The 17,846-nt window shown below is 41.0% G+C and overlaps 1 protein-coding gene across 1 annotated transcript in view; it reads left to right on the top strand.

Moving 5' to 3' along the window:
* Positions 1-330: 330 nt before the first annotated feature.
* Positions 331-17,846, top strand: part of dlgap2a (discs, large (Drosophila) homolog-associated protein 2a) — a 110,735-nt gene continuing 93,219 nt past the window's right edge. Inside the window, exon 1 of the mRNA XM_028395159.1 lies at positions 331-437. The gene's annotated coding sequence lies outside the window, so the exon portion shown is untranslated. The remainder of the gene's footprint in view (positions 438-17,846) is intronic.

Raw genomic sequence — 17,846 nt, 5'->3', positions numbered from 1 at the left:
GGCAACTAAGTGATTTAATGTGTAGGATGGATTGACAGTGACTCATGGGTATTCGGAATGACTTGTAGTTGATTGAGTGTGCGTCATAGTGCCAAAACTATGTATTTTTCGTTAGTGGAGCCACTACGGCAGAAAAACAAGAGTAAGAGTTATGTTGGCAAGTTTTCTTTGCTCAATTGTGATGCATCAGACTAGAGCTCCCCCTGTGTTCGAGTCCTGTAATAACAGCGGCTTTGGGCGTGCGCACACCGAGCCAGCTGTCGGACGGCGTGGAAGCGAGATGAGAATACTAAACAGGCACCTCGTGGCTCAGCATCAGCACCGGGCTGAGTTGAGATTTGCGCACCCATCAAACTTGGCTTGGGACCTCAGAATGTGAACGGGCTTTGCAGGAGGAGGAGGAGGAGGATCCACCTAGAATGTCAGCTCTGAAGAAGGTAATTTCATCTCTCTCAGACTCTCTGAGCACACATTTAACTCTAAATGTATGACATGTGCATGATCAGTAAATGTGAGGCTGTAATGCAGGTGAATTCTAAGCACTCTTTGATTGTAAGGTGTTTGTTCTGTATACCCAGACTTTTATGCCCTTTTAAAATGATAACATTGTAAAATCTTCCAAGTTTTAAAATACAGATGTGTTTGTTCTCATGTTCAGTGATTACTGTAATGAAAAGACACAAGGGTTTTGCATCACTTTTGCATGCACATGAAATTTGCTCTGCACTCTGCTTTTGCTCTCGGATGTCATTCCCCTTACATTTATCCCTGAGGAGGAGTAGGAGTAGGGGGGTTTGGATGAGGAGCATTTTAGCTATTTGTAACTTCTTAAATGGATGCTATGACATGTTTGATCTTCTCCAGACTCCTCCCTTTGGAGGGCTGTCATGTAATACTGTATGTGCCATGCAGACTGTAGTGGGTGGATGGGCTCCACTGGCTGTGTCTGACACAGCCCAAGCTCAGCGCTGGCATCCCTGAATGAAAGTGGAGCGCCATGCAGCTTAACAAAAGAAGGCATTGGATGGTGTTGTAGATTTTGTAGGAATCAAGAATACTACACCAATTTGTGTAAACATGTTACATAATCCTGAGGCATTGAACAGCAAATATGCACAATTCCCATAAGCCCTGTGATGATTCATGTAGTAAGTACTCCTGAGAATGCTGTAGAAAAGGAATCAAGCCCCTTTTGCTGTTGGGGATTTTTGGTAAGATAAGAACAAGTTAACAGCCTGTTTGTGTAATCAAACTTGTCAGCACTTGGGCTCAGTTTAAGATTCAGTCACAAGTGTTGATGTCTCAGCTCCATTTGATTCCGATGATTGAGTGACACAAAAAGAAGGAGCTGCATAGAGCGCGTGCATCAGCACTGCTGCTGAATCCACAGCAAATGTTCAGTACTCAGCAAGCAGTGAGTGTGAGTGACAAAGTGCTGGCTGCCAGCACTCTCATAGTCAGACATCATAATCACAGAGGTGCTAAAAATAGGGGATCATATTCATTGCAATTCTTCAGAAACCCATTGGAGTTATTGCTGTTCACCCTAGTGGCTAGAAGTTTTTTTTTACCAAGATGCTGCACTTCCACCCTGCTCAATAATACAAAAAGCCTTTATTTTTAGACAGCAGTGGTCAGGCTGGCTTTCTTCAATGACACGCGGATGCTTGGGTCAGGCTTTGATGTAGCAGTGTGCATTTCAAAGCAGTCCATACATGAAAAATGCATTCGCTGAAATAAAAAAAGGCATGTTTTGTTTGGGAATCCTTGCAAGGTTCATTCATTATGCAGATGGAGAAAAGTGCTACAGAGCAGTTTTAGTGGTAGCAAGCAAATATCATTACTTGAAATCAAATTGCCGGTATCTTTATGTGTGTATATTATATATTGCCTGGGTGTACAATGTGTATGCATATGTAGTGTGTTTATACCTGAAAGAAAGGGAACTGGTGAGTGGACAGGTGGCAGGTGGCAGGTGAGAAATGCATGTCTCTGCTGTAAGTCCTTATGTGACTGAAAAATAAATTACATGTCACTTAGTAGCTTTAGGGGGCCCCGGCTTTTACCTCACTCACATTACCAGCTCGGCTTAATCAGATGACGGCACTTTCAATAAAAGCCTGGTTATTCATATGAGATGGAGAAATCTTCCTTAGCAGGCAGTTCCTTTGCTGTAAAAGTAGAGAACCTAATTAAAAACTACCACTTGTGTAAAATGAATAAAGGACAAAGTTAATTGGAAACGGACACTATTTTGCCTCTGAACCCCTGTAAAAATTGAAGGTAGCCTTTTTTTTCGGGAAATTACTAAGCCTGCTGTCAAACGAACACGCACATGCATGTGCACACAAAGAAAGGAGTCATCATTGGGAAGCTTGTGTGGACTTCGCCTTCTTGGCAGTGACATGATAAGGCTCTCATAATCTATTTGAAGATGCACAGCAAATACGACACACTACATTTATGTGTGTGGCGATGCAATTTTGGTCTACACAGGGAGGAGAGGCTAGTTTGACTAGAAGTAAATGTAGAAACATTCAGGAGGGGTTTTCTTTTTATTCATCCACGCCTGTGTTTCTGCTCTCTCCCTCCATGTCCCTTTCCTATTATTTTCCTCCTGTCCCAGTTTACCTGCTCATGCATTCCTATTCACTTCTTCCCTGCTCTCTGTCTGTCTGTACATGTTCCTTCCTTTTATTTATTCCTGTATTCATTCTGTGATGCCTTTCATTCATCCATCTGTAGTACTTTGGCTTCTGTTGTGGGATGCAGAGGGAGCAGAGGGATGGATGGGACGCTGCTTTATAAATTTAATAATGGATGTGTGTATATATGTTACTCCTTGTGTGTGTGTGTATACAGGTATCCGGCCTCCTTAGTTTAGAGATGTCCCCTAAATGGCGGTCAGCATAGGTTGAGCAGCATGATACGATCTTGATAATGCAGCAGTGTTTGGATGCACATGTGCACTAAGATGTTGTTATCTTTTAAAGCAGCAACTGATCAATGAACTGTTTTGGATACATATAATCTAGCTACACTGCATTCTTGCCCTAAGTCAGATGTGACTCATTACAAGGTCTGTTAGCAAGTTGTTATACTATCCACACCTTGTCCTCTGTTCTAATTGCACAGTAGTGAATACAGGCAGTTTGTGGAAGTTTGAATATTGATGCAGGCTTTTTCATTGTGACCTCTGCTGTCCTTTGAAAGGCTCTACAGCACAGAACCAAGCAGCCATGCCTCTTGTCAGCTGCATGCCTTTAAACCCTTTGACTAGAGACAAAGATAAATCATGCTGTGGTCTAAATGGAATTATAAATTTGTCCTTTAAGGCCTCCTGTATTAACACTTTCTTTGCCAAAATGTGAATTTTGATCTTAATGCAAGTGCAAGACCCCGTTCAATTTCAAGTGTGCTTGAGTTCTCTCTCTGTAAGTCCTATTACCATTACTGTTGGCAAACGGCCCGGCCCTTTTACAACCTGGTCTTTACCAGACCATTTAAACTTAGCAATAAACTTGGATATATATATCAGCTTAACAAAACAGCCCACACTAATGAAAAACCATCACGCCAACAGGATTTTTGATTGGACCAAGTGTAAGAGATTTGATTAAGCTTAGTACTTGAATCACCCTAATGTGGTCCGGTGCATCTATTGCATTAAAGCCAGAAATGAGAGATCTTGGATGCAGTATGCTGCTCATGCCCTAATAACCTTTGGAAAGCTTGTGTCCAAGAGCTTGGTGTGTACGTTTTATATGAAGCATGAGAAAACTTTTTTCATCTCTACAAAGACATTTGTTATATTGATGATAAAATTAGTACAGTAGGGTACTGTAAAAGCAAACATCACAGATTTGAGGGAACCCAGTACACCAAAGAAAAATAAGAGATTTTATAGGTCAATTAAGATAAGCACCCGCCAAGCTATAATTTTTATTTTTCCAGTTAGTTTGATAATAATCTTGAGCAGCAGTGTTTGCTCTGTTCTGTTCTCTGTAGTGTTTTCTTTGTATTGGTCTGTTTGACAACGGACCGACTCAATCACCGTCTGTTTTTCCAATTCCATTTTTTAAGCTCACACTGAGAGACTACTTCTGTAGATAGATCTCTTTAGTCTCGTCTTGTGTTTCATTCCGAGGCATCACAACATAATGTTTCATATGTGGCATTGACCTTCGTCTAACCCTACACACACACACACACCCACCCACCTGCACTTGGGACATTGTGAGGGGATCTCAGTTTTTCGTTTTTATAAATCCCTATTTATTTGAAAAATAATGGTTTGCTCTATTTGCTCTGATGTTGTTGCTCATGTCAAAATCTTTATATAACATTTATAACATGTTGTCTGCTTTCAGGTCTCCTGTATGTCTGGGCACATTGTAACTTTATCCATCCACTGTCTGCCACTGCATTTGATAGCTTAACTGAATAAGAGTGGAGAAGACAGCAGTCGGGCTGACAGGAAGAGCTTTGCAATGCATTGGAGTGACTTTACTTCCTGTCCATCCACTTAGATCACAAAGAGTTTCACTTCACCCCTCAGCAGCAGCCAAGCCTCGAGATATCTAGTTATACAGTGCAGCTTGTGATAATTGCCCGCACCAAACTGTAGATGAGATTGTACGTTGTGCATGCATGTGTCTATGTGTGTTTATGCAGACAGGTGTTTGTCTTATGAGTATAAACACCTCTGGGAGTAGTGGTTCCTGCTGGCCTCTCTGGCCTCGCTCAAATTAGGCTGTGTTTCCCTCAGAATTAGATCATGTAGAGGACCATTACATGAACTTGGTGCACTGAAGCCAAAGTTGTTTGGAAGCATTTACACCAAAGTCCAGTATAACAAGGTTGACAGGGTTTGCACACACTATAGTTTCTCACACTGCTAAGATTAAACGGTTTAAAGACAAATAAAGACAGAAACTTTTTGATTTTGTAACTGTACTTTTATGAACATCAGTGTATGCGCAGGTTCAATTATAAAGGCTATTTATCATCCTCATTCTCCGGTCTCATGAGGCGGGCTCCATCAAACAGTAGACAAAACAATCTCCCAGACAAATGGATTTTCAGGGTAAAAGTAATCAGTACTGTAATATCAGAGGTCATTTTCAGAGAGCTGATATCAGAGAAGAAAGTTTCTTCACAGACTCAAATGGTGTGTGACTCACCTGAGTCGGCCCATTTCATTGTTCATCTCGGTTAATGAGCATGTTTCTCCCTTCCTTCCCAACTGCTTTAACAGTCTTTGTGTTTGTCTCTCCTGAATGCTATAACACTGTAAAGTATGTCGGTGAGAGGAGGTACATAGCTTTTTTTTTTTTTTTAAAGAACATTATGTAACTGTAAAATTGTTGAAAGAAGCATCTCTCTCTCTCTCTCTCTCTTTTCACTCTCAGAAAATGAGAAAAACATAAATGATGTAGTAGTGAGTTTCACTGTGCTACTTGCTACTTTATCTTAGAACCTTACATTTTTTTGATGTTTCAAAACACAAATGCCAGAAACACAAAATAAAAATGTAAATCATCACTGACATGACATGATATGCATCATATCATGTTTCATTGAACTATTGCTGGAATCCAACCTCTCTGGTTGGGATGTGATCTCCACAGATTCCTTTTTTCTTACAGCCTCAGGCCACATGAGAATGGTAACCAGTGCTATTGGATGAGTGTGATAGTAAAGTGGAACAATGTTGCCAAATGGAGCTTTTTATTAACTTGCTGGTTCAATGGGGTTTGAAGACTCATTCACAAGATTGGACCTGTAGTCCTAAGGCACAGCTGTGGATTCTCTTTGAAGACAGATTTTTCTTTTGATGCCTGATGATTTGATATCTGCACCTGAAACTGTAAAATTAGACATATTTAATATTAAACTTTAATTATTCTATTTTCTATTGTTAGAGCCATAGCCAGATGGTTATCGTATAATTTCTGAATAATTACCGAGTCTTGCCTTTTTTGTCCGGTTGTCCGAGTCACATGTATTCAGGAGCTTGTCCCTTTGTTGTATCTGTCTTAAAACACTGGGACATAAATCCTTACTTAATGCTCATCACAACAAATGCTTAAAAAGACAAACAAATGCTTTTTAGTTTTTGGAATTAGACACTTCACTTTCAGACTCCAATCCCTTTAAAGCATAAATGAGAGGCAAGTGATAAGAGTGTCTGTGACAGCTTGTTCACCGCACTCCCCCAGTGCAAGTCCCTGCCAGCCAGATAGCCAGCAACATTAGTTGAATCTAATGCAGCTGTTGGAATTGCTTATTACTACTAACTTTGGTTAGTGATATTACTATTACTAACCAAATATCATGTCATCTGCAGAGCTCTGTTTGTGTCTGCTCCTTACCTTCCCTATCCCTTTGTTTACTTAGAAAACCTTTGGGATCATACTAATGTGCTTATACTTATTGTGTTACATACAGGTTCAGCAATTTTTTTTCACATTAATAACACACACCAGCATAGATTTTTAATGTGTAGAAGTGTATATGTGCTTAAGGCCCTATTCGTGTATGAAAAATGTGGAAGCTTGATAGCGCTCTGAAAGTCTCCCAGAGATCAGCCATTAGGGTTCATTTCTGTTTCTCTCTCTCTCTCTCTCTCTCTCTCTCTCTAAATATATATATGTATAAATCAGCTCTTCTTCTCTCTTTTCAAGAGCTACCTTTTTCTATTCCTCCCTCTTTAATTAAAGGGGACACTTATCAGATCTTTCTTGTACAGTCCCAGAGAAGAGTGAAATAACTCCAACAGACAGAGGAGTCTAAGATAGCCTGCAGCTTTAAATGGAAAGGAATGTTCACACTATCACACTGAACAAAATGTAATGAAGAGAAAGAGGAAAGGGTCTGCCTGTATTACTAAAGTCAACAATGAGCCTGTCAATCAGATGTAAGGACAAAGAAGCACCGCTAACACCTGCTGCGCCACCTCCACATCTTCATTTTGGATCACAGGCCTTTTTTTCTTGCATATTTGTGCCTTGTGATAACTAATAATGATATTCAGTGTCAAAGCAATTTTTAACAAAACCATTATTAAGCATAGAGATGAAAACTGTACACTCTGTTTTGGTTTTTAGGCCTGTAGAGAAATGATAGTGGAAGGTTTCCCAGGAACAGAGCGTAAACTGACAGAGGACAGGTGATGCTAGCAAAATATTTGCTGCTCAGATATACATTTGGATCAATTAATTTTTCTGTGAAATCCTGAAGTCCTCTGAGAATAGATTGTAAGCATGCATTATTGATTCATATGACCACCTCGCACTTGTGGGTAGTGCAATAATTGGCTGTTGTATTTGCTTCTACAACTAACTGGCATAGAGCAAGGCTGCTGATGGAGCAAAGAGCGCTTCTAAAATTGGCCCGTTGACCACATCGGACTGACTGATAGTATAGCCACCTCGTCCTAATTTTAATAATAATAGTAATAAGATTACCTCTTTACATACAAATATTGGAGTGATTAGGCAAATGACCCACTGATTCCCGTTTTTGTAGGGACATGTGACCCAGCACCCATCCAATGACAGTAGCCTTAGCTAACGTCTAACCTGCTGACCACATCACAGAGCCGACTCTCGCTACATCTTTGGGATGAAAGGTTCCAATGCACAACTGCAATTAAGGCTTATTGCTATAAGTGCCGCAAAAAGAGGAAGAAGCAGAGATTGTTGAGATTGTCTCTTTAAAATGAACCTTCCATGCTGCCGCCATCATTTACTGCACCACTGTGCAGAACAAAGGTTTTAGATAAATGCAGGAACATTATTCGTTGCTTCTCTATAATTGTGGGTCTCAACATGGCTCAGTGCTTTTCCTCTGAGCATCTGCTTGTTTATCTGCTTTGAGCTGCTGTGATATTAACATCTCTCTCTCTCTCTCTCTCTCTCTCTCTCTCTCTTCCCCCCACCCCACCCCTACCCCCAAACTCCCGCTTGTTGTTTCCTGAAAGGTGTTGCCAGGCATACTGCAGAAGCATTGCTGTATCATACCAGACAGGAACACAGGTAATGACCAAAGAGATGTTCCCCTTCTCTAAAAAACACTAGTCACACACAATGAAAGAGAGAGCCAGTGGTGAGAACATGGAGTGGGTGGTGTTGCAGGGGAACGTACACACACACACTGTTTACCTGTTTTTTGTCTGTGCTCACTCCTCATCTGCTGGCTATGTATATATTGTTTTCCGATTGATGTTTCTCACAGTTTTGATCTGATATGGTCACAAGATGGTCACTTTGTTCATGTATAGGTTAGTTGTTCTATCACCGCTGTGCAATGTGTCCCTTGGAAAACATAACGTATTTTTAAAAAAAAAAGTAAGAAGTAGAAGGTCTTCTCTTTGTGGCCTAATTAGGGAGGGAAACATTTGGGGGGCAATGTTGCGAACTTGAAATGATGACAGGCTTCTTCACATCATTGCAGGTGTGAAGAGGTTGCTGATGAAATTGAAGAGCAGGGAGATATACTCAGGTACCTGGCCGCAGTGCCCACAATAATTACTTCTCTTTTTCTCTGTACGTTTTCTTATGGCGAGCCTCTAACCTCTCGACTGCACTGAGACTGCATGCACATGGGCTTGAACATCATCCATTCCACTAACAAAAGCACTATGCTCTACTATGGCTGCTCTGATACAAATTCATCAGCCTCATGTTTGTCGTCCTGATAATGACTCCTGCGGTATACCTCTTTTTTTTTCCTGGTCCTCAGACACACATCTTAAAAATACACTGCACACCCTTCTCAGGTGTGACACACATGCTGAAGAGTTGAGCAAGGGCGCAACAACCTTGGTGGAGAAGAGAGACTTGTTATGAGTTTTAAGTGCTTGGATCTCCATGCTTTAAGTGATAACCAGGAGGCATCTCACAGTGTGAAATTAATGTTTGATGGGCCATATATGTGGAATTATCTGCACTTGAGCAGATACGGAACTTGACAAACCTGTAATTCATCAGCTTTAGTGTACAGCAAAGGTACCCGATGGGTGGAGGTTTGCTCTTATGGAACAGTCCTCTTCTAATACCAGGCACAGGAAACTGTGAAACTTAACTTTCCTAACTGAATGAGTTTCTTTGTGTTAGGTATTAGACGACATGAATTTATTGAATGAATATGGATGAACCCAGGGGAGCACTTCAGAACTGGTCTTATAACAAGGTTGTCTGACAATTAACACACTAAAATAACCTTATTTAAACCTTATGAATATGGATGTCTGAATATCAGATATTTTGCCAGGAACTCTTCAGGGATTTAGAGTTTGTTGCAGCTTTACTTTATCAGCTCTGTGCGGGTGTATATGTTTGAGCATTCAGGCTACATTCTATGCAAGTGAATCTTAACTTGACAGCAACATTTGTTGTACTCATTTACACATTCCATTTCATTCTTAAAAAAAAACAAAACATTGCTCCTCTCTCAAAATATCTTTGTTCTGATAGATTGCACTGTCAAGATGACACAGTGCACAGCACTTCAGCTGAATACTCAGCAGTAGTGCACCAACACACCTCTGTGTTTTTTTTCTCCTCCACCGAAGTTCGCCGATCATCCTTCAGTCAGTCCCATCTCGAAAACAAATCAGGGTTTTTATGGAGTATTGTCTGTGTTAGCATCCCGTTTCCATGGCAACACAGCTGGTGGTGTGGTGTAATGCAAAGTCTGCATTTAGACCATTTCTCACACAAGCAATACTTCTCTGTTTTGTTTATGATTGGATGATGCAGTGCTATTATATTTGCATATGCTAAACGGATGGCAGAAATTAACACTGGCATTGGGTAAGGATGCTCATTAGTGAGCACTGTAGGGACTGGGTTGAATCAGGCCTGAGGAGTGACATGAGTGGAAACATTTAGTATGAGTAAGAAGGGTGAAATATCAGCATAACTAGGAAGAGCAAGAATAATTAGAGGAGACTGAAAGTAATGCCTGTGAAAAGATTAGTATCTCCCCCCATTAGATGTGCGCTGCATACATGCGTGTGTGTATCTCTGTCTATGTGCATTTGGCCTGCTCTACTGTAATACATTGAGTTGGTGGTGCCCTCTCCTGGCCAGTCTTCTAGATGTTCTCCTCAGAAGCACGTCTCTCCATATCCTATTCTGTGATTGGAAAGCCTGAGCATAGAAACTGAAGGGATGAGGCTTATCATAATCTTACACTCTCTCCCTTATCAGTGTGTCCCTCTGCTCCTAATGTACTCCATAAGCAGAACTTGTGCTGATGAGCATTTCTGTGCCACACATTCACTGACTTTCCTATTTATAGACATTAATTAGCGTGTGAATATTTCACCATTCTGTTGCCTTTATTTTTCATGTTCATGCTGAATTTCTTCCATCCTATTATCTTCTCTTTCCATCCTCAGCTCATAGCCAGTCTGCTCTGCAGCAGCATTCAGGAGGAAAAAAAGTAGCAATTTGCACTTTATTGTAGTTCACTGGAGCCTCATGTATGACTCACTGGTACATGAAGACACAGACGATACGCTCACTACTGAATCAACATCATGTAGTTTTATTAAAAAAAAGAGCAAGTAGCTTTGTAAATGCAGTGTCTTATAGTGCTTATGCTGTTGTACTGTGAAGAGACATGCTGACTGTTGCATTCTGGGAAACCCTTCTATCATGCTTTGCAGTATTTGGACACTTCTGTTTTGCATTCATGGCCTTATATCCTCATTGATTTTTCTTTCCCTGGAGTTTCACAACCACTTCTAACAGTATCTCTCTCTCTCTCTCTCTCTCTCTCTCACACACACACACACACACACACACACACACTTAATTTTACATTGCCTCCATTTTCAAGTCACTCTTCCTGTTTCCACCTACCTACCTAAGAAAATTACAACAATTAATTCCTTTAACTAAAAAGTTCCATTGATCTGAGAATACTGGTGTGAGTTTTACATCATATCATTGTGATTTTATTTATTTAGATTTTTAAAAATCCCAGTAAAAAAATCTGCAAATTTTAACTAAACAAAGTAAAACAAAGTAAACCCTTTTCCTTACAGTGCACTCAAACGTTTAAGTCATTAAAATATAGCTTGTTAACTCAAATGCTAATACACTAGATGCTGGGTTACACTCTTGAAAATGGACTCACTCAGGAGAAAGGTTTGTCTGAGGACAAGTTGCTATGGAAACAAGCTGGTCAGGAGGACTTGAGGGATATCAGCGAGACTACATTAGTTAGACTTTTCCAAAAGATGTAAATCGTAACAATATTTGTGAATGGTGCTTGAAAGTCCTCTAAAGAACCTTAAACTTCAAACTTTAAACTTAGTCCTACTGTCACTCCTAATTCTGCCTGTGTCTGCTCTCTAAAAACTTTCTGATGTGTCGCTATCTAGAGACGTCCAAAGTCCGTGAACTACACTAGTCTAATGGCTCTGCTCGTCACTTTGTGTAGCTTATGTTTGGAGTCAGATCATGTCCATCTTAATGCTCCACATGTCCTGCTTGGGCTTCTCTGTCCCGCTGTGAATCTCACTGACATGGAAGTGAATCAGCAGCTGCTCTATTAGCATGCGTAATTAACGGGCGGGCTGTCGTGTTTCCCTCCTGAGTGTGCGCAACCTGCTTTTGTAAAAACACACACACACATACACATTGTACGTAACCTCACATTCTGTATGAGCAAGTCGCTGCACACATGTACTGAACAATGTGTCCTCCAGCACACTTGATATCAATCTGCAGTGTAGAAAACTAGTAGGGAGAGCCTCTCTCATTCTGATAGCTCTCAGATGCTAGCACATAGTGTCTCATCGAAAGAGAGACTCTCAGGGGAGAAAAATATAACACACAAATATGTAACACACAAAGTTGTGTTTGCAAAGGAGAGAAGGATGACAAAAAACAAGGTAGAAGGATGAGTGAATGAGTGAGAGCTGACTGTGAGAGGGAACAGAGTGAGAGCTGGAGGCCCTCAGCAGCAGCTCTCCTCATGTCTGTTAAACTCTGTATATGATAGTGAGCAGTACACTCTCCCCAATCTCTTCTCCCCAGCCCTTCCCTACTTTCTACTGTTCGTCTGCATCCTCGACACCCCCCCTCCTCCTCTACACCCTCATCCAGCAGCACTGAGGCGGACCCACTGAACTGTTACAAGAGTGGGTAGCTCTGAAACATAGCCTCTTCCCCCAAGCTGTCTCTGTGCATCAGGACCAGAGCAGCACCAAATTGATTGTAAACAAGTATGAAACAAAAACATGAATTATTAGAGCAAAACTCAGCAGTATTAATGATACAGTGCCTGTAGACATTTTTGTAACGTTAACTTCAGATAGGTAGTGATACATGTCAGGATGTTTGTGTGTCATGGTGTTAGCCAGGGTCACCTGCAAGGTGCTGGGTTGTGAGCTCTCTGCAAGCCACATAGCGAGTGATTCATATACATAGAGATTGTTGTTTCTGCACACATCATCAGTGGGCTTAGTATGCAAACTGACAGGGATCAAGGGAAGGAGGGCGGATCTATTTAACATGTGGTGTGACTGAGTGCTTATTTCATGATGATGAGAGTCAGTACAACAAGTAGAGTAGTACAAGTAGTCGAACTTACAGATGTTGTTTCAGCTGTGCCACATACATATTTCATTAATATTTAGACTGTATGGTCATAACATGTCTAATTACACTTTCACACAATCACCACACAAGATCAGAAGCCTTCCGATTGGTTGTTCATAAGACAATTTAAAGCACCCAGTTATGATTGTGAGTACTTTACGTGCCCATATGAACATATTTGTGAGTGCGTGTCCGATTCCTCGGCTGGGACTTTTGTCTTTGAACCACATAGTGTTCGACTGGAGGACAGCTGGTCTCTGTGGACTTTCTGTCTCAGCTTGTCCCCATCATAATGAGCAAGCTGGGAGCAAGCTTTGATTTAATGCTGAGTCACTCCATTCCAGTTTGCTCATTAATGGGAGAGTGACAGTAGCAGGAAGTGCAAGCAATGGGAGGTGCTGCTGTTTTTTTAATGCTGTGCTGACGAACCTTAAATTCCCTTTAATTCTCTTTGTCTCCTTCCTCACTCCTCCACTGTTTTCTTAATCAGTAGCCACACACACACATAATCACACTTTATGATGGTGCACTCATGAGCAGACAATCAGTTCACAGCCTATAGACCTATCAGTCTCTGTTAATGGCAGTCATAGATGGTCCATTTTACTGTCTTGCTGAAGAGCTTTGAACTCCATCCAGACACAAAGAGCTATAGCTTTAATCCTGCATGTTAGACCTATTGTTTTGTTGAATAAAGCAGGTGTGCATATCTTCTTTATGTTGACAAGTGATGAAACCCTGAGGGGAATGATGGAGCACAGTGAGATTTTGATTGGGCAGCAGTGGCTCAGTGGAAGGTTGGTGGTTCGATCCCAACTCCTCCCTAGTCACTGTTGTGTGTCCTTGGGCAAGGCACTTTACCTGCATAGCCTCCAGTGTACTCACTGGTGTATGGCACTCTTTGCTGGGCTGCCTTAAGCAAATTCCCCATTGTGGGACTAATAAAGGTTTCTTAAATTCAACATTAGGCTAACATTTTAGTGTACGTAATGTACATATGCGTGTACTGTACATGCATAAGGAAGTTAAGTTTCCCTCTTTAGGTAAATTGAGGGGAAGCTTCAGCCTTAAACTTGCATGTTAATGCAAGCTGCCTCCATGGAATAGCTAGATAAAATTGGGGTTACAAGGTGACAGAGTGGGATGATTGTAAAAGCTCATCTGAAATCTGTAGTGGTTGACCAGCTAGATAGTCCAAACAAAGTTTGACAGAGTCTGCGTGTGTCTGTGTAAAGGTGAGAAATAGGGAGCCGTCTGCTGGAATCCTCTTAAGTGTCATTCTTTATGTGAGCAGGGCCCAAACCTGTATAGGTCCGAAGTACTTCCTGTTGTGGCAGTCTATTTCATACAGACTGGACACAGGGGAGATTTTATTTGTTTGTGTGTGACTGATACTGAAGCACAGTGTGATGCTGGGAAACGCATGGTATCCAAAAATACGTTCACGATAGTTGAAATCTTACTGATGTGACAATCTGCCTAGCTTTGCTTAAATCTAGAGTTTGCATCCCAAATTTTTAACACTTCCTCCTTGCCACCCCTCCCTCTCTTCCCCCATGTTCCCTCGCAGCCCATCTTGTTGTTGTACCCAATGTTCTGAACATGTTTCTCCCAGTGCTGCACTAAAGCTACACCATTCATTTCAGCCCTCATCATTAGTGAAGCAGCTATGCTGAATAGATGGCACTCGTTTGGCAGCCTGGAGCTCCTCGACACCTGACAAGGAGAGTCTGACTGAGCTCCACCTGTTTGTCTGAACATGCTGCAGGCAAACAGTTGTACATTTCTCTCTTTAAAGCCCAGCACTCTCTCAGTCGTGCTGACACGTGTGCACACAGTGCCAGTATGGCTGTATAAAAATAAGTAAAATATAGAACCTGCAGAGGTCATTCTCAATACAAACATCTGTCTTACTGTTTGTACTGTCATATATTTAGGTACTCAGAGGGAGCTGACAACTTCACTTTTTCTTCTGCCTGTCAGTCCGCACTGTTGTCTCTTTGTTTTTTACCACAGTTGAAATTCTGAGCTATTGCTGTGACAAATAACAGTGACCATGTCTAGTTACAAAATCAGTTTGTTTTCAGAGGAAGGGACATTATCTGTGGAGGAGCTGTAGCCGGCGGGCCAACAACTGGCTGTCTGGACAAGCTAGCTGTGATTTGATTATCCAGGATCACAGCCACAACAAATACTAGGGCAGGAAGTCAAATTTCATCTACTGACCTCAGTGTCTGTCAAAGATGACTAAGAGTGAAGAATGCAGTAATATTAAGATCCAGAAAGCAATTACTTCTTTTTCAAAGCATAGTCTTTGCAAAGCATATAAATACCAAATAATGGTGCAGTGTTCATAAGGGTTACATCAGTAATTTCATACTTCAAAACTTTGTCATTGACCTTTGAGAATAGTCTGAGCCATCCTCTCATTGCTACCATCTGTTGTTGCCTCTCTCTGTTGCTTCCTTTGTCTATCTGATCTGACCATAAGGTTGTCTTTGGTTGTGTGCATTAGGGCACCTGTCTCCACACTGCGGCCCCATCACATGTCCTCCTCCATCTAGCCAAACAACATTTGTTAAATATAATTGAATGTGTTCGTTGAACGCCTTAAGGGACCGGGCAGATCAAGCCCAATACTTAACTGCTCACCCTTTAAAATGATAATCAGAAAAACAGCATGGAAATCATTCCTCACACTGTTTATTAACATTCCTTTGGCCGGTGGTGATGGTGAGTTCTCTTAATAAGAAAATATGCAAAGATGTCTTCTTTCCAAGGACACAAAAAGTGAGACATCAGCTGAAGGTTTCTTTGAAATTTTGACTGACTCAGGTTTTTATTACACTGAGTGTATTTCAAAGAATTCCTTTTCCTGATGTGTCATCACTTGCTTTTCTTTGTTGGGGGGTAATTGTTATTCTGGAGTGACCCACCACATCTGATTTCACATTTCCACTCACAAATAGGCAGTTTTGCTTCTCTGCAAAATCCTCTGCAAATCTCTCCTTCAAGTTATGGTGTTTTTTCAATGGCTCTGTTTGTTTGAGATTAGGAATGAAACGATGAAATGTTCAACTGTGTCAGTAATGTTGACGCTTATGATTGACATGAAACGGGAGACGAAAAGACAAGCATGGAGTGTCTCAAATGCTATTGTAAAAATGATTTTGGATTCAATTTGTCTCAGTCGACTTAATAGTTACAGCTCTGAAGTCAGTGTAGGGAATAACTGGCCAGTATCACCCTGTAATGATGTCCTGTCTGCCTGATAGCACCTCTTATATTTGGAGTCAGACTTCCAACTGGGCAGATGATAAAGGGCCGTGAGTGTCAGCCTCATTCCACAGCTCATCAGGATGTTCCACTGCTCAGGGTTAAAGTGTGGTGTATTTGGGTGTGAGAACAAAATGGCAACCAGAAAGATGAAGAACACCCTCCCCATTAAAGTTCAGAGGCCAACTTGAACTTATTCAGATTGCATTAGATAGTAACTCTGCTCAAGTATTGCCTAATGATTAATTCCTACTCTCAGAGAGATTACAGAGAAAATATAATGAGTGCAGCAACTGTGGTTCCTTTACTGCTGCGATACAACAGATGTTTGACAACAGGCATTCATTCCTCCCATCCAAACTTTTGTTAAACTCGCTGTAAAGGAGCCCCACTGAGACTGGATGACGAACAAGCAAAACATGTGCGTAGTATATGATGACTCAGGAAAGTGAGACAGGCCTGCAGCAAAAGAAGAGGAGTGTTTGTTAACTGTATCACTTGAATAATTTATTATAAAACCTCAGAGAATAAGGCAAAGAATAAGGATTGTGATCACTTTGAGAGGTTTGTATGACCATCCTACCAGATAATTCACACTAAGCAAATCATCAAGGACATTGCAGTTAGCCACATAAGTAAAATAATGGAGCTAAAAATCTGTTAGAATAAAATATGCATGTTGGTATAAACAGCTATAGTTTCATATGACTGTCTAATGTTCCCTACAATGGGTTATGTTTCACACAATGACTGAAAGTGCCCTTTTTTCTGTACAGTGAGGTACTTTCATGAAATCAACATGACTCTCAGAGACACCTAAACAGATGGTTTACCCTAATTGAGGAAAAGCTTCAGTGCTGTTAGCAACTAATTAATTCCTGGAAGTCAAAGCATATAAGATTTAGCTCTTTGTCATTTCAACAATAATTTAATTACATCCTGTTGAGTCATTTGATTACAGAAATGTTGCTGTGCAAGTAGTGTTAACAATACATGCTGTCCTCCAGATCTATGAACAACATATTTGTTTACACACACGTTGCTCTTTAAAACCTTATTTCAAAAGTACAGAAGTCAGAACAAGAAGGAAGCTGTTAATAATATCTTATATCATAACATGGATGTTCTGCTGTTGCTGGTAAACAAACTCTGAACTACTTTTAAAATTATTCATGATCAAAATCACAGAAACGCATGCGATATTTGTATAAACCATGATTATAGTGCCTGGTTTATAGTGATGAGGTTGTTTTTTTTAATCTTGTCTTTCATCAAAATGAACACATTAAAGTATGTTTGCCTTTGCGAGGCCTCCCTGTTACAAATCAAGCATGCTGGGATACAAAAACAAATATTGGTTTTCTTGGCCGAGCAGAGGAAGAGCTTGTAGCAGCACTTCTTCTGAAGCAATAAAGGCCAGACAGTCATGAAGACAGATGGAGGTTATCTCGCCCATCTAGCATGTCCGACAGTGCAGGCCCAGATAAGGCCCTTTTGGGACCACCACAGGGGTAAGCACGCACGTGGCTCTCATCAAGACAGCAGTAATAGTGTTTCAAAATCACACACCTTCTTCAACAAACTGCGCTGCAGATTAGATATGGAAACAGTCCATTAATGTTGATGCACAGCTTTGTTTGCCTGCTGTGCTGCATCATGGCTAATCAGGATACTCTCCATAACGCCATACGCTGCCATGTGTTTAAGATCATCACTAGATGAAGCGTATACATCAGGGTGTCACTTTGTACCCCAGTGCTGCAGTGACATTTCTAAAGAATGCAAATAATTCTTCCCAGGTAATGGTAGCAGGTAATGGCTCATGCATCATGTTGTGTGGAAAGTCGGCTGTGTTTAGAGTCGACGGTTTGTTCTGGGGGGACTGATTGCTCTCTGTTTGAACTGACAACACACAGCCTGGCAGATGGTTGTCATCAGAACCAAAAGATA

Source organism: Parambassis ranga, chromosome 22 (genome assembly GCF_900634625.1).
Source record: "Parambassis ranga chromosome 22, fParRan2.1, whole genome shotgun sequence".
Lineage (NCBI taxonomy): Eukaryota > Metazoa > Chordata > Actinopteri > Ambassidae > Parambassis > Parambassis ranga.
This window is presented reverse-complemented; position numbering and strand designations above follow the sequence as displayed.